This window comes from Triticum dicoccoides, chromosome 3A (genome assembly GCF_002162155.2).
Source record: "Triticum dicoccoides isolate Atlit2015 ecotype Zavitan chromosome 3A, WEW_v2.0, whole genome shotgun sequence".
Lineage (NCBI taxonomy): Eukaryota > Viridiplantae > Streptophyta > Magnoliopsida > Poales > Poaceae > Triticum > Triticum dicoccoides.
The window spans coordinates 344,881,268-344,897,419 of record NC_041384.1 but is presented as its reverse complement, the minus strand read 5'-3'; positions in this window follow the sequence as shown (position 1 = coordinate 344,897,419).

The following is a 16,152-nucleotide window of genomic DNA, read 5'->3' as shown; positions in this document are numbered from 1 at the left end:
TGTATGAAAGGGTTGTGTAATGTTTTAAATAATGAATTCATGACTCTAATGTGGCACCTGCCTAACAAAAACGGCCAACCCACACGATGGCTCACAACTCATAGTGTACTGCAAGCCACCTGCCACCCCCTAGATGCACCCCCCCCCACACACACACACACCGCGAATCCACAGCAATTACGATGCATGTTAAATTATCCCGCAGTGAACATATGTTACCAAAGGAGGGACGTTTTAATTTCGAAAAAACGGAGATCATTAAGACGTTTTAATACATTAATAGATTGATTTTCTACGGGTATAATGTGCAAAAATCAAATTTGAGCTACATGCGCACGTGACAGTGCACCTAAATGGATTGCAAAAACACATGTGTCTCACTGGGTGCATGTTTACTCCCCGTGCAAGAAATTTCAAACATTGAGAATCTTGATTTTTAAATTCTAGTACATCCAGAACATATTTGAAGTTCATGAAACTTATCGTGTTGTCATATGGACACCAATACAAAGTGGCATTGTACTATTTTTGTCAAATTTGAGACCAGTTTTGATGTAATCTTTATCTAATTACAAACGGGAGATTATTAATAACTGGGAACCAATATCTGAAACAGATTATTTATTCGAACCATGAGCGTTAGACCAACAATAGATATGTGCCATGCTTCGGTTAAGCAATAAAGCGGCAACATTAATCATCCAAATAGAAAAACAATATACATGACGCCATGCGACCCGTGTGCCGTGCGAGCAGGCGTGAGTTGACAGGACGCATGCGAGCAGTCCGCCGCACACAGGTAGATCGGGAGGCATGCGTGCAGGTGTGTGAATTGACGGAGGCGTGCTCGCTGCGCAGTGTCATCGGGATATGGATGCAATCAGTTTGGTTGATGGAATCTACCTCCGTCCTAGTTTATTGGTCCGCTTTGTAATTTGTGTTAAATTTTGACCAAAGATTTAACTGGCAAAAGGTTAGTGCAGGTCAGCAAAAATTATATCGTTGGATGCATATTTGAACATAGTGTTCGATGATATAATTTTTTGTCACATGCATAAAAATTTCTTAGTTACATATTTGGTCAAAATTTGGTACAAATTACAAAGGGGACCAATAAACCAGACGGAGGTAGTACGTCAATAACACACGGTTCCCAAAATTGGAACCATTTGCAATTACTTTCATTTTGCCTATTGCGTCAATCACACATGGTTGGCTCTAGCAAACCGTTGCCTCCAAAAATCTTTGTGGGACAGAAAACCCTCACCACCCAATTCAAAAAAGAAAAAAGAAAACCCTCACCATCCCAACGTCACAAAAACCCTCACACCGCCCGCCACCCCCTCTGGTCCCCATTCACACCTGCACAAGCTCCTCCGCGTCTATGCATGGTACCGCCTATCGCGGCGGTAACCACTTAGCTCCCCGCCTACCGCCGCCGCCAGACTGCCGGCAAAGCCCACCGCATTTCGCCACTTCCGCTTGCCGCCGCCTATTGATAATGCACAAGTATAGGGGATCAATTGTAGCCTCTTTCGATAAGTAAGAGTGTCGAACCCAACGAGGAGCTAAAGGTATAACAAATATTCCCTCAAGTTTTATCGACCACCGATACAACTCTACACACGCTTAACCTTCGCTTTACCTAGAACGAGTATGAAACTAGAAGTACTTTGTAGGTGTAACATGATAGGTTTGCAAGAATATAAAGAGCATGTAAATAAAAACTAGGGGCTGTTTTAGGTAAAGAAGCAATAAAGTTAGTGTAGCGAGTGTGGAAAAGTGGTGGTGGGAGTTGCAAAATTGTCCCTAAGCAATTGACTTCTTTACTGGACCGATAGGAAGTTTTATGTGGGAGAGGCCACTGCTAGCATGTCATCCCTGACTTGGAATTCTATGCACTTATGATTGGAACTATTAGCAAGCATCCGCAACTACTAATGTTCATTAAGGTAAAACTGAACCATAGCATTAAGATAAATTTGTCCCCCTTCAATCCCGTATGCATCAATTTCTATGCTAGGTTGAAGCTTCTGTCACTCTCGCCATCCAATACATAGTACTATCAACATACAACTAACCCTATGGTGTGATCCACGTGCGCGCTCATATGATGGGCACCAAAGGACAACAACATAACCACAAGCAAATTAAACCTATCATAGCAATTCACCAGTTACCGATAGGACAACGAAATTCTACTCAGACATCATAGGATGGCAACACATCATTGGATAATAATATGAAGTATAAAGCACCATGTTCAAGTAGAGGGTACATCGGGTTGCGGGAGAGTGGACCGCTGTAAATAGATGGGGGAAGGTGATGAAGATGTTGGTGAAGATGACAGAGGTGATGGTGTAGATCGCCATCACACGATGATGGCCCCGGCGGCATTCCGGCGCCACCGTGAGAGAGAGGGAGTGAGGGAGTCCTGGATCAGGGGGTCTCCGGAAAGCCGGACTATACCCTTTGTCCGGATTGTTGGACTATGAAGATACGAGATTGAAGACTCCGTCCCGTGTCCGGATGGGACTTTACTTGGCGTGGAAGGCAAGCTAGGCAATACGGATATGTATATCTCCTCCTTTGTAACCGACCTTGTGTAACCCTAGCCCCCTCCGGTGCCTATATAAACCGGAGGGTTTTAGTCCACAGGACAACATACAATCATACCATAGGCTAGCTTCTAGGGTTTAGCCTCTTTGATCTCGTCGTAGATCAACTCTTGTAATACTCATATCATCAAGAACAATCAAGCAGGACGTAGGGTATTACCTCCATCAAGAGGGTCCGAACCTGGGTAAACATCGTGTCCCCTGCCTCCTGTTACCATCCGCCTTAGACGCACAGTTCGGGACCCCCTACCCGAGATCCGCCGGTTTTGACACCGACATTGGTGCTTTCATTGAGAGTTCCACTGTGTTGTCACCATAAGGCTTGATGGCTCCTTCGATCATCGCTAGCGATGCGGTCCAGGGTGAGGCTTTCCTCCCCGGACAGATCTTCCTATTCAGCGGCTTCGCACTGTGGGCCAATTCGCTTGGCCATCCGGAGCAGATCGAGAGCTACGCCCCTGGCCATCGGGTCAGATTTGGAAACTTGAACTACATGGACGACATCCGCGGAGACTTGATCTTCGACGGATTTGAGCCCATGCCGGACGCGCCGCATAGTCGCGACGAGCAAGACGTAACTCTGCCGTCAGACAGTGTTCGGGAGATCGCATCCACAGCTACTCTGGTCATTAATCCGGAGCAAATCGCGCCATCCGAGAGCGGAGGGATAGACCCCGCCATTGAGGCCGCACTCTCAGTGGCGATAGAGCCAGATACTGACTTCACCCTTTCGAGAGCCGCATGGCCGAACCACTGGATTTATCCCCGACCACGGACTTCGAGCCACCTACATCCGTGCCTGTCGAATCCGACGGGGCGCCGATCATGGAGTTCACCTTTGCGGATATCTTTCAGCACTCACCTTTCAGAGATGTGTTAAATTCATTAAGGTCTCTCTCCCTGCCAGGAGAACCTTGGCCGAACTATGTCCGGCTAGAATGGGATGCGGACGATGAAGAAATTCGCTGCCCACCCACCACCCACTTAGTAGCCACTGTCGACGACTTAACCGACATGCTCGACTTCGACTTCGAAGACATCGATGGTATAGACGACGATGCAGGAGACGAACCGGAACCACCGCCCACAGGGCGCTGGACCACTACTTCATCACATGACGTATACATGGTGGATGCACCCAGAGAGGGCAATGGCGAAGAAACAGCGGAGGATGCACCCCCCAAGCAACCCAAGCACCGACGTCAGCGGCGCCGCTCTAAGCCCCGCCATAGCAAAAACAGCGATAACAATGCAAGAGGGAATAATAGTCCACTCGACTCTGGAAGAAACGACAACTGCACCACCCCGGTGGCAGAGCACGATCAAGATGCAAACTGCAAACATAGTACGGATCCAACGTCCGAACACGATGACGCCAAAGATAAGCCTCATCAATCCCTGTCCGGGGAAGAAAACAGTCCGGACGAAGATGCACGCATCATCTCGGAAACACACTTGGAGCAAGAGAACCTCCGCAGAAGGCTTATTGCCACAGCGAGGAGCCTGAAGAAACAGAAGCAAAGGCTCAAGGTCGCACAAGATATGCTCAACAGCAGGTAGAACAGAGTAACAAAGTATGGTGGAAGCTACCATAAAAATAGCTATCCAAAGCGCAAGCTATTACCGGAATTCAACGATGAGGCCTTAGATCCCATACAACCGAAGAGTGATACGGCCAACTGGCTGGATCCACCACCTTGTGAACCCGATAGAGCGGCTAACAAAGTCGCGCATAAGTCAACATACGATCTACGTGAGAACTTGCGTCAAAAATCCAACGCGACCAGATCTATCTATGCATCTAGGAATGCGCTATGATACAAAACAAACACCAAATACTACAACCGTTTGAACACCATGGCATATCCCAATACAGGGGTGCCGCACACCCCTTATGTTTCACTGATGAGGTGCTGGATCATGAATTCCCAGAGGGATTCAAATTGCTGAACATAGAAGCGTACGACGGGACCACAGACCCTAGAGTCTGGATAGAGGACTTCATCCTCCATATTCATATGGCTCGTGGAGACGATCTCCATGCCATTAAATACTTGCCCCTCAAGCTTAAAGGGCCAGCTCGGCACTGGCTGAAAAGACTCCCCGAAAACTCAATTGAAAGTTGGGAGGAGCTCGAGGATGCTTTCCGGGCCAATTTTCAAGGGACTTATGTCCGACCTCCGGATGCAGACGATTTAAGTCATATAGTCCAACAGTCCGGAGAGTCCGCCCGAAAGCTTTGGAACAGGTTCCTCACCAAGAAGAACCAAATCGTCGACTGTTCGGACGCTAAAGCCTTAGCAGCTTTTAAACACAGCGTCTGAGACGAATGGCTCTCCAGACACCTTGGCCAAGAAAAACCGAGAACGATGGCAGCACTAACAAGCCTCATGACCCGCTTTTGTGCGGGCGAGGACAGCTGGTTGGCCCATAGCAGCACCAACGACCCAAGCACATCCGATGTTAGGGATGGCAATGGTAAACCACGACGCAACAAAAACAAGCGTCGAAATAAAGAAGGTAGCCCAGATAACACGGCGGTAAACACCAGATTCAGGGGCCCCCGATCAGGTCAGCGGAAAAAGCCTTTCAAAGGCAGCAGAGAAGGACAATCTGACCTAAACAAAATTCTTGACAAACTCTGTCAGATTCACGGCACCCCAGACAAACCTACAAATCATACCCACAGAGAATGTTGGGTCTTCAAGCAGGCCAGTAAGCTAAACGCCGAACACAAAGGGGAAGAGACACCAAGCGAAGATGAGGATGAACCTCGCCAGCAAAACACCGGAGGACAGAAAAAGTTCCCACCAGAGGTTAAAACAGTAAACGTGATCCATGTGACAAAGAGGAGAAGAAGCAATCATGCACTCCGATGCACACGCGCCATAGAGCCCGTCACCCCTAGGTTCAACCCCTGGTTGGACTGCCCGATCACTTTTGATCATAGGGATCACGATACAAATATCCGGCGCTAAGGACTGACGGCCTTGGTGTTAGACCCAATCATAAATGGGTACCATTTCACATGAGTCCTCATGGACGGCGGCAGTGATCTAAATCTGATATATCAGGACACAGTCCACAAAATGGGGATAGACCCGCCACAAATAAGCCACAGTAATACTACCTTCAAGGGAGTAATACCAGGCCAAGAGGCCCGCTGTACGGGCTCTCTACTACTAGAGGTGGTGTTCGGTTCTCCCGATAACTTCCGAAGCGAAACGTTAACTTTTCACATCGCTCCATTCTGAAGTGATTATCAAGCACTACTCGGAAGGGCGGCTTTCGCTCGTTTTAACGCAATACCGCAGTATGCTTTTCTCAAGCTCAAGATGCCCGGTCCACGTGGCATCATCACAATTAGCGGAAATACCAAGTGTTTTTTACGTACGGAAGAGGACGCGGCTGCTCTAACAGTCGCGAACTAGACGGCCTCACCAACCAGAAAAAATGGCAGGTCGTCAAGACCACGGACACGGTTAGACGAATCCGGCGTTCCATCATATATACATGAGATTTGTTTTCGAACCCTCATAAAATGATACCAGGGGCTTCCCGCGTGTAACCAGGACCAGCCCGGCTCAATTTGGCTTCTCTTGAATTTTGATAGTTCATTGATAATAACCAACTCTTCTTTTTGGCATGACAACTTTCACCTAAGTTCTTTCCTTTTGCAGATGACAATCGTGCTACACCCGTCCAGGACACGACACAATGGAGACACAGGCGCAGACGTGCAGCAGGGACCCGCCCAAAGGTTTCTTTTTAGATTAAGACCCTGCATAAACCTTTTTTACTATCTCTTGTTGCTCACATCCTCCGGATATTCCACACAACCGAGAAGGATGCTGGCGTTATTGGCATGTGGCCATGCCAGAATTTTGCATGTACCTGGACACATGGGGTTTCTTATTAAGGGCATTGTTTAGCCTGGTATATGTTATAAAGACCGAACACCTCAGGGAGTGTTCGGCGTCGCGAGTTTGGCCCTATATGCATCAGCTCTAAATCATGTCTTTGGTCAAATGTTGAGTTTGCCCGGCTCCCACGTTTTGGTACCTTACGTTCCGTTATATCGGCTAAGGTAGCACTGGGAGAACTACTACGATTGTGCCCTGGTTCATCCGGATGAGCACCTCAGTAGAGAAAGCCGAAAACTGACTGTCATGATGTAGCGAGAGACTGGTCAACCACTCGACGACTCATCGGAATCTTCGGGATTCCTCCGCATTAATGAAGGGCCGTTTCCCTGTCATGTACGTATGCACCCCGTATTCGGACAAGCGCAGAAGTACCAGGGGCTATATATTATCCCCACTGTCAAACTCCTATGGCTAAGTGAAAGTGTTAAAGCAATATAGTCTGATTGGCTCGTTCGCTGCGCTATCACCTCCTTAATGGACCAAGACGTTGGATCAAGTGTGGATATGCATTTTTTGCGAACACCCCCGCATTATATGCGTGGGGGCGGAAGCCAACGACTGCAAACTTTCAGGTTATATACATATATACATAAACGGTCGTACATGAGGCATCATAGTACTTTCGGGCAAAAGTATAAATACAGCCTTGATAATTCAGTAAAACATTGTTTGTACAATGGGAATACATGTCACTAGAACATAATATTCTTTGAGCACTGAGCCTCTATCGAACGAGCGCCTTCAAGAACTTCTTCAAAGTAGTGCTCGGCAGCCACTCGGCCTACGGTCGAACCCTGTGTCGCAACAGTGGTGGCCTCCATCTCTGCCCAGTATGTCTTGACACGGGCAAGGGCCATCCGCGCACCTTCTATGCACGCCGATCTCTTTATAGCATCAATGTGTGGCACATCACTAAGGAATTGTTGCACTAAGCTAAAGTAGCTATTCGGCCTTGGCCCTCCCGGCCACAGGTGATCCACAACGGACCTCATGGCAAGTCCGACAAGCTATGGAGCTCAGCCCACTCGGCCAATGCTCATTCAACAGCAGTGGACGTACTGGAGCGTGAAACTGTGACCAGAACAGCTTTTCCACTTCGGGACCTTTCTAATCCTTGAAGTACTCGGCCGCATCAGCATCACTTGCAGCCAAATCCATGTACGCGTCTGCAGAACTCCATAGCCGGTCCAGAGGAGCATACTTCGGATCTCCAAACTTAGTCCGCAACAAGAAGGGCTTCCCAGACACGATATCTACAGCTTGATTCAGCTCCTCCTTCGTCGCTCTAATTTTGGAGCGGGCTTCCTTGGCAGCCACCAGGGCCTTCTCCAGGTCCGTCGCCTTCGCCCGGTTTTCTTCTTAAAGAAGCTTGTAACGGTCAGCGACATCTTTTAACTCTACAGCCATCTTGGCTATTTTTTCCTTGCTCTCGCAATGCGCGGCCTGTTCGGCCCTTTACTCTTCGGCTGCCTTTAAAGCGGCCGCATTGCTACTCCTTGCTTGATCCTTGGCTCGGGCAAGCTCCGCCCGAAGGGTCTCCACGGTGGCAGCTCCACCTGCAGTCACAACATATTAAAGATACTGGCATCATGCTACTCTTATTATGTGACAATCACCAGAAAAATCACTCACCATGTGCCTCGTCAAGCCACTTGTTGACAAGCACGATATCGGCATCTGCCGCATCAAGTTGCCGCTTTAGCTCGGCAAACCCATCAGTCCGGCTAGCCACCGGAGCTTCAGCCACCTACACATAAAGGCGGTCTGGTTACTACCTGGGACTATGATCCTCCGTTTGCCGCCGTTTTCGATGACAACCAGAGTCTCAGGGGCTACTATCTGCATAGGGCATACCTAACGTATGCGGCACTGTTAAAAACATACATTATTTCACGTACCTCGAAGCCTTTAAGCAGACTCATAACGGCTTCATGCAAACCGCTTTCAGCGGATGAAATCCTTTCAATTACCGTACCCATTAGCGTACGATGCGCTTCTGGGACGGCCGCTTGCCCCAGAAGATCCTTCAGCGCGTCCAACTGCACACTGTACTGACCCTTGCTATAGCTCTCCTTAGGAGCCAGATACTGGGGATTTCGGGCAACCAAAGGGTTATCCTCTGGCCCTAGTGGATCCAGAGATACCCTTCACGACAACACTTCAAGGTCGCCCGCTTCTTGAGGCAGGGTGTCTGGGGGAGGCGTTTCGCTGTCCATCATCTCCGAAAGAAGATCCCCCGAAGATGAACTCTGTCGAGAAGGCTACGACCCGAACTACAATTTATAAGCATCGGTTATTATCTTCAGAAGTAAGGTAGGATGTTTTCACTATTAAGTACTTCTCGATTACTTACAACTCAGTAGAGGGCAGATCCCCGCGCGGACATTGTGCGGCAAGAATACCCTTCGAGGCAGGACCCTCTGACGAAGATTTCTTCTCCCGTTTGGAAACCTTAGTTTCCAGATCTTCAGAGGTAGTCCTCTTCCTTCCCCGGGGAGAGAGAATGTTAGATTCTTCCCTTTGATTGTCCTCCCTCGCGGAGGTGCTCATTCTTCCGGCTGGAATAAGTAGCGAGTGAGGCCCGCTTTTGCCCTCTTTATTCTCCCATCATCTTCCTTTGAGGACACTGGATAAGGCGCCGACTTGAGCATCTTGTCCAGTACCGGATTGTCCAAGCCCTCGGGAAGGGGGGCCGAACACCTGATCATCATCGCCTTTGTTATCTAGTCCTGGTCAAAAGGCGGCTCTTTAGAATGATGCCATGATAAATAAAAGGACACAGGTTCGGCATGGGATTACTTACTTGGGCAACGGGGAGGTTGCAGCTCGGGTCCACGTCCTCGGTGGTGTACGGACACTCTATTTGGGGTTCGAAGAACGATTTGTACATCTCTTCGTGCGTCATGCCGAGGAAATGCTGAATAGCACGCGGTCCTTCCGGGTTGAATTCCCACATGCGGAGGGGCCGGCGTTTGCAAGGCTGGACTCGACGAACTAGCATAACTTGCATTACCATAACTAGAGTGAAATCTCTCTCAAAGAGATCTCGGATACGGCTTTGCAGTATTGGCACGTCCTTGGCTGGACCCCAGCTCAGCCCCTGCTGATCCATGACATCAGTTGCGGTGGGGGCCCGAGCGAAAGGTGGGGGCAGCTACCCACTTGGTACTTCAGGGAGCTGTGACGTACCACTTTCGCTGCCACAATCTGGACACCTCTGAGAAGGAACCCTCTGGCCATGGAGTGTCAGCGATTTTGCTTATTAAAGCACCTCCGCACGCTGCGTGCTGCCCCTCGATCATCTTCGGCTTCACATCGAAGGTCTTGAGCCACAGGCCGAAGTGAGGGGTAATGCGGAGGAAGGCCTCACATACGACAATAAATGACGAGATGTGAAGAAGGGAATCCGGGGCCAGATCATGAAAATTCAGCCTGTAATAGTACATAAGACCCCTAACAAAGGGATCCAGAGCGAGGCCTAGTCCTCGGGGGAAGTGGGAGATGAACACAACGCTCTCGTTGGGTTCGGGAGTAGGGAAAACCTGCCCTTGGGCGGGCAGCCTATGCGAAATTTTGGCGGTCAGATATCTGGCCTCTCTCAACTTCTTGATGTCCTCCTCTGTGACGGAGGAAGGCATCCACCGACCTTGAAGGTTGGATCCGAACATAGTTGAAGGTCCGAAGCACCTGACCTGAGCTTTGGGTGTTAGAACTCGAGGCGGGGGAAGGAGTCGATTGAGCGTGGGAGGGAAAAAAATAAAAAGTCTTGTCCCCTTTATAGAGAGGGTGAATATCAGGCGTCCTCCTCGTGGTCGTTTGAGACTTACCTAAGATCTGGGAGTCATACCAATAGGCACGGTTGGGTTACCCATGTTTGTATTGATGAGAATCCCGAGATAAGGGGAACACGATCTCTGCTTTGACAAGACGTGTCAAGGAAACCGCCTCGCGTTATGTGCGGAGCTGGTTAAGAAAAACAGTTCGAATAATGACCGGGTCGTCGCGTGATGTCATGCTGTCAAAACGTGTCAGCACATTAGATTTGTGCAAATATTATTCTCTCTATGGTGGTATGTGGAACTTATTTTGCAGGGTCGGACACTATCCTCGTATTGGAACTCTTCCATGGTGTATTCGGAGGAGGAACCCGCCTTGCAATGCCGAAGACAACACTGCGCGCCGGACTCATCGTCATTGAAGACTGGTTCAGGGGCTACTGAGGGAGTCCTCGATTAGGGGGTCTCCAGACAGCCAGACTATATCCTTTGGCCGGACTGTTGGACTATGAAGATACGAGATTGAAGACTACGTCCCGTGTCCGGATGGGACTCTACTTGGTGTGGAAGTCAAGCTAGGCAATACGGATATGTATATCTCCTCCTTTGTAACCGACCTTGTGTAACCCTAGCCCCCTCCGGTGCCTATATAAACCGGAGGGTTTTAGTCCACAGGACAACATACAATCATACCATAGGCTAGCTTCTAGGGTTTAGCCTCTTTGATCTAGTGGTAGATCAACTCTTGTAATACTCATATCATCAAGAACAATCATGCAGGACGTAGGGTATTACCTCCATCAAGAGGGCCCGAACCTGGGTAAACATCGTGTCCCCTGCCTCCTGTTACCATCCGCCTTAGACGCACAGTTCGGGACCCCCTACCCGAGATCCGCCGGTTTTGACACCGACAGGGAGAGAGCCCCCCTTCTTCTTCTTCTTCTTCTTCTTCTTCTTCTTCTTCTTCTTCTTCTTCTTCTTCTTCTTCTTCTTCTTCTTCTTCTTCTTCTTCTTCTTCTTCTTCTTCTTCTTCTTCTTCTTCTTCTTCCTTGACCTTCTCCCTAGATGGGAGAAGGGTTTCCCCTCTAGTCCATGGCCTCCATGGCGGCGGAGGGGCGAGAACCCCTCCGAGATTGGATCTGTCTCTCTCTATTTCTGCGTTTCCTGATTCTGCGCTTTCACTGTTTCTTAAATTCCCGGAGATCTGTAACTCCGATTGGGCTGAATTTTGGACATGATTTTATCTGGATATTGTCTTTCTTGCGCGAAAGAAGGGCACCAACCACCTTACGGGGTGGCCACGAGGGTCCAGGGCACGCCTGACCCCTGGGGCACGCCCCCTGCCTCGTGGCCCCCTCGGGCATCGTCTCGCGTTGATTCTTCTTCCCAAAAATCACATATATTCCATAAAAAATCTCCGTCAGTTTTATCCTGTTTGGACTCCGTTTGATATGGATTTTCTATGAAACAAAAAACATGCAACAAACAAGAACTGGCACTGGGCACTGGATCAATATGTTAGTCCCAAAAATAGTATAAAAAGTTGCCAAAAGTATATGAAAGTTCTATAACATTGGCATGGAACAATAAAAAATTATAGATACGACAGAGACGTATCAGCACCCCCCAAGCTTAATTCATGCTCGTCCTCGAGTAGGTAAATGATAAAAAAGATAACTTTTGATGTGCAATGCTACCTAGAATAATCTTGATCATGTAATCTAATAATGGCATGAATATTAAGACACGAGTGATTCAAAGCAATAGTCTATCATTTGACATTAAGACAATAATACTTCAAGCATACTAATAAAGCAATCATGTCTTTTCAAATAACATGGCCAAAGAAAGTTATCCCTACAAAATCATATGGTCTGGCTAAGCTCCATCTTCACCACACAAAATATTCAAGTCATGCACAACCGCGATGACAACGCAAGCAATTGTTTCATACTTTTGACGTTCTCAAACCTTTTCAACTTTCACGCAATACATGAGCGTGAGCCATGGACATAGAACTATAGGTGGAATAGAATATGGTGATGGAGGTTGTGTGGAGAAGACGAAAAGGAGAAAGTCTCACATCGACGCGGCAAATCAACGGGCTATGGAGATGCCCATCAATTGATGTCAATGTGAGGAGTAGGGATTGCCATGCAACAGATGCACTACAAGCTATAAGTGTATGAAAGCTCAAACTGGAAACTAAGTGGGTGTGCATCCAACTTGCTTGCTCATGAAGACCTCGGGCATTTGAGGAAGCCCATCATCGGAATATACAAGCCAAGTTCTAAAATGAAAATGCCCACTAGTATATGAAAGTGATAACTCAAGGGACTCTCTATATGAATAACATGGTGCTACTCTGAAGCACAAGTGTGGTAAAAGGATAGTAACATTGTCCCTTCTCTCTTTTCTCTCATTTTTTTCTTTTTTCTTTTTTTCTTTTTTTCTTTTTTAGGCTTCTTTGGCCTCTATCTTTTTTGGGGAGGCTTCTTTGGCCACTTTTATTTTGATAACCTCACATGGGACAATGTTCTAATAATGATGATCATCACACTTTTATTTACTTACAACTCAACATTACAACTCAATACTAGAACAAAATATGACTCTATATGAATGCCTCTGGCAGTGTACTGGGATGTGCAATGATCTAGCATAGCAATGACATCAAAAAATGAACAAGCCATGAAAACATCATGCTAGCTATCTTACGATCATACAAAGCAATATGACAATGATGCTCAAGTCATGTATATGAAGATAACGGAAGTTGCATGGCAATATATCTCGGAATGGCTATGGAAATGCCATGATAGCTATCTTCCTTGTTTTTGAGTTTCGCAGAAAAGGAATATCAAACGGAGTCCAATCGAGCCGAAACTTTACGATGATTTTTTATGGACCAACAGAAGCCCACGGAGCACCGGAGATGCACCAGAGGAGTCCCGAGGCCACCACAAGGGTGGGGGCGCCCCCCGACCTTGTGGCCCTCGTGGCTCACCCTGACTTGTCCCCGACGCAAAAAATTCTTATAAGTAGGGAAAACCCTGAAATGTGGGGACCCCGACTCATAAGTCGTCATCACCGAATGCACGTGTATAGTGATCCCAGAGATCAATGCTCATTGAACACATAGAAGCTGAATAACAAGAGTCTTACATCCATACATATCGTCTTACACAAATTATGACCATTATGGTCAAGTGTTACATAGATAAAGCCACAAGGGCTGAATGCCAAATAAACTTAAGCAGCGGAAATCTTCGTCGATAAGTAGAACCCATGCCATCTGCCATAACCCTACAGGCATTCTGACTGGGAAATGTCCTATTTCACATGTTCATCTCCAAAGAACTCTTCTTCGAACTCCTGTTCTTCCATGCCTGGCCAATTAAATAACCAGTGGCAAGCCAATGGGTACTTTGAATGTACTCGCAAGCAACCCATGTTTTGGCTCAAGATACAACAATGCATGATATAGGTAATTTTTTGCAGAAAGCTAGTTTTGAGTGCAATGACATGTTCAACAACTTGTAAGACATGCATCAGGAGAATTCAAGTAACCATGAGGACAGGTTACCGAGATCAACATGAATAGAGTGGGCATCAACCCAACTCAATCATGTCAAGTGCTTTGCTTGACCCAAGTAGTTCTTCCCACTTATCCTAACACATACACAGGTTTGTAAACATGTGGACGTAGCCCAAGAGCGGTTACCCAACTGTCCTTGACCGTGGACACTGCTATTCGAATAGTTTTACACTATGTAGAGGTTGCACACTTTACCCACAAGATCCGGGGAACTTCCGTGTCATCCACGACCCGCGGTACCTCAAGTACCCGGGGTAAGCACCCGATCACTATCTTTCCCTAGACAACACTAACATGGAGTCCACTCGATTGGTAGTAACCCCCGTGCCCAACATTTCACAACTTAAAATTGTGGAGCCTCGCTCCCATATTCATCACATACCACTGGCACGGGGTACCAACGGTGTGTCCGGTGCCCCATAAAAATGTTCTTGGCCACCCTACCTGGCACAACCCCGTCCCAAGAGAGAGCACCAACTCTCCCCCATCACTAGTCATGCGGGCTCCAAGCTAGTATCGGCCTAGGTAATCAATAATGCCCTTTCCCATATAAGGGTAGAGTGGTTGCACATGTAAGGTTGGAATAACGGTCGCAACTTAAAACAATCCGTTTTTGAAAGAAACACACACACACACACTTGCCTTGGTACACCACTTCGTCATCAAGCGGTTACCCATCTCATTATCTCCCTCGGGCATAAGTGGCACCCGACGGGGTTTTCAAAAAGTCCTTTGAAAATACTTTGTCTCCATCACCATGCATATTCCCGTCCCTTTTTGCGTAGCAACTACTTTAGCATCCTATCTACTCCCACCGGCATAACCCTCATAAGGAGGTAGGGTCATGCACAATGCAAGTATCAACGAGGAAGTAACGGAGGCAAACCATCAAAGTGGTTCCACCTCATCATGATTCCGTTGCAACAACAATATGGTGCTATATGTCATGCATAAAAAGGGGTTTCATAGACATGGTCAAAGGGCTGCTTGCCTGGCTCAACAAAGTCTTCTGGGTCTTCAAAGTCTTCTGGTACAACTCCTTCGTCAGCAACGCAATCTATCGTCGCAAAATAATAACGAGAAAAATAAGGCAATAATAAAACAGAAAACCCAAAGTGCTCAGAAAAATGTCAACTTATTTTTGGTAAATACTAGGGTGAAAACTAAGAAGGGGGAAATTCCTAGTTTTGGATTTGGAGTTAGGGGGACAGAGTAGTGGATTTTCAAACAGAGATCTTATTGTTCAAATTTGAATTTAAATTTGAATAGTGCAGAAAAGTGTAATGGATGTGTATGAAAGTTACATCAATAAATAGGTGGGATTATTCTAAGACTTTAGGAGTTGGAATTATTCCATTTGGATAAATGTTTTATCCTGTGGAATTTTTATAAAATAGACAGAAAAAGAAAAAGAAAAGTGGCACTGTGCCACTGGGCCAGAAAGGCCACAGTGCAGCAGGCCCAGAGGAAAATCAGCCCGAGAAAGGTTGCCACGTCGAAGGCGTAAAGGAGAAGTATGCCTTCGACCGACGGCGAACCGGTGCGCGCGCGCGTGCATTTTAAAACCCGATGGGTGGGTCCCACCCGTCAGGGCGTGAGGCTGACGGACAGGGCCCACGGCCGTCGTCGTCTACCTCCATCCAGAGGCGACGGTGAGCTCACTGTCGGCGATATAGGGGACGGGAGGATGCGTGGGTGGTACCGTTGTGCTCAGGGAGGAGCCGCCGTTTGGATGGAGGTGGAGTTGGTCGCCGGGGTGGCCTGGTTCGCCGGCAACGAGGAGGCACGGCGGAGTTGCTTCGGGTGGTGGCGGTTCCGGCCGTTTTTGGCAGCTAAAGAGAGGGAAACAGGGGGGAAATGGTTAGTGGGCTCCTGCGGTTCTAGATCGAGTGAGAGCGGTAGCGGAGAAGGTGTATACCTCTGGATCAACGGCGACCCGAGGCGACGGAGCTCCGGTCTATCCCGAGCACAGAATCCCCTTGAGGACGTTTGGGTGGTGCGGGCGTGCTCTTAGGGGTGTGAGGAGGAGGCGGATTCTACTGGAGCGGCCCGGGGCGGCTTATATAGCGGGCACCGGTCCACCGTGGACTCGTGCGCCGGCGAGGTCACGGGCGAGGCCAGAGTCCATGAGGGCACTCGTGAACGAGTCCAGACCGTTAGTGGATAAGGTCCATGTCCAGAGGAGGGAAGGGAAGGAGCGGGGAAGGCTCCAGAGAGTTCGCGCGTGTGAGGCC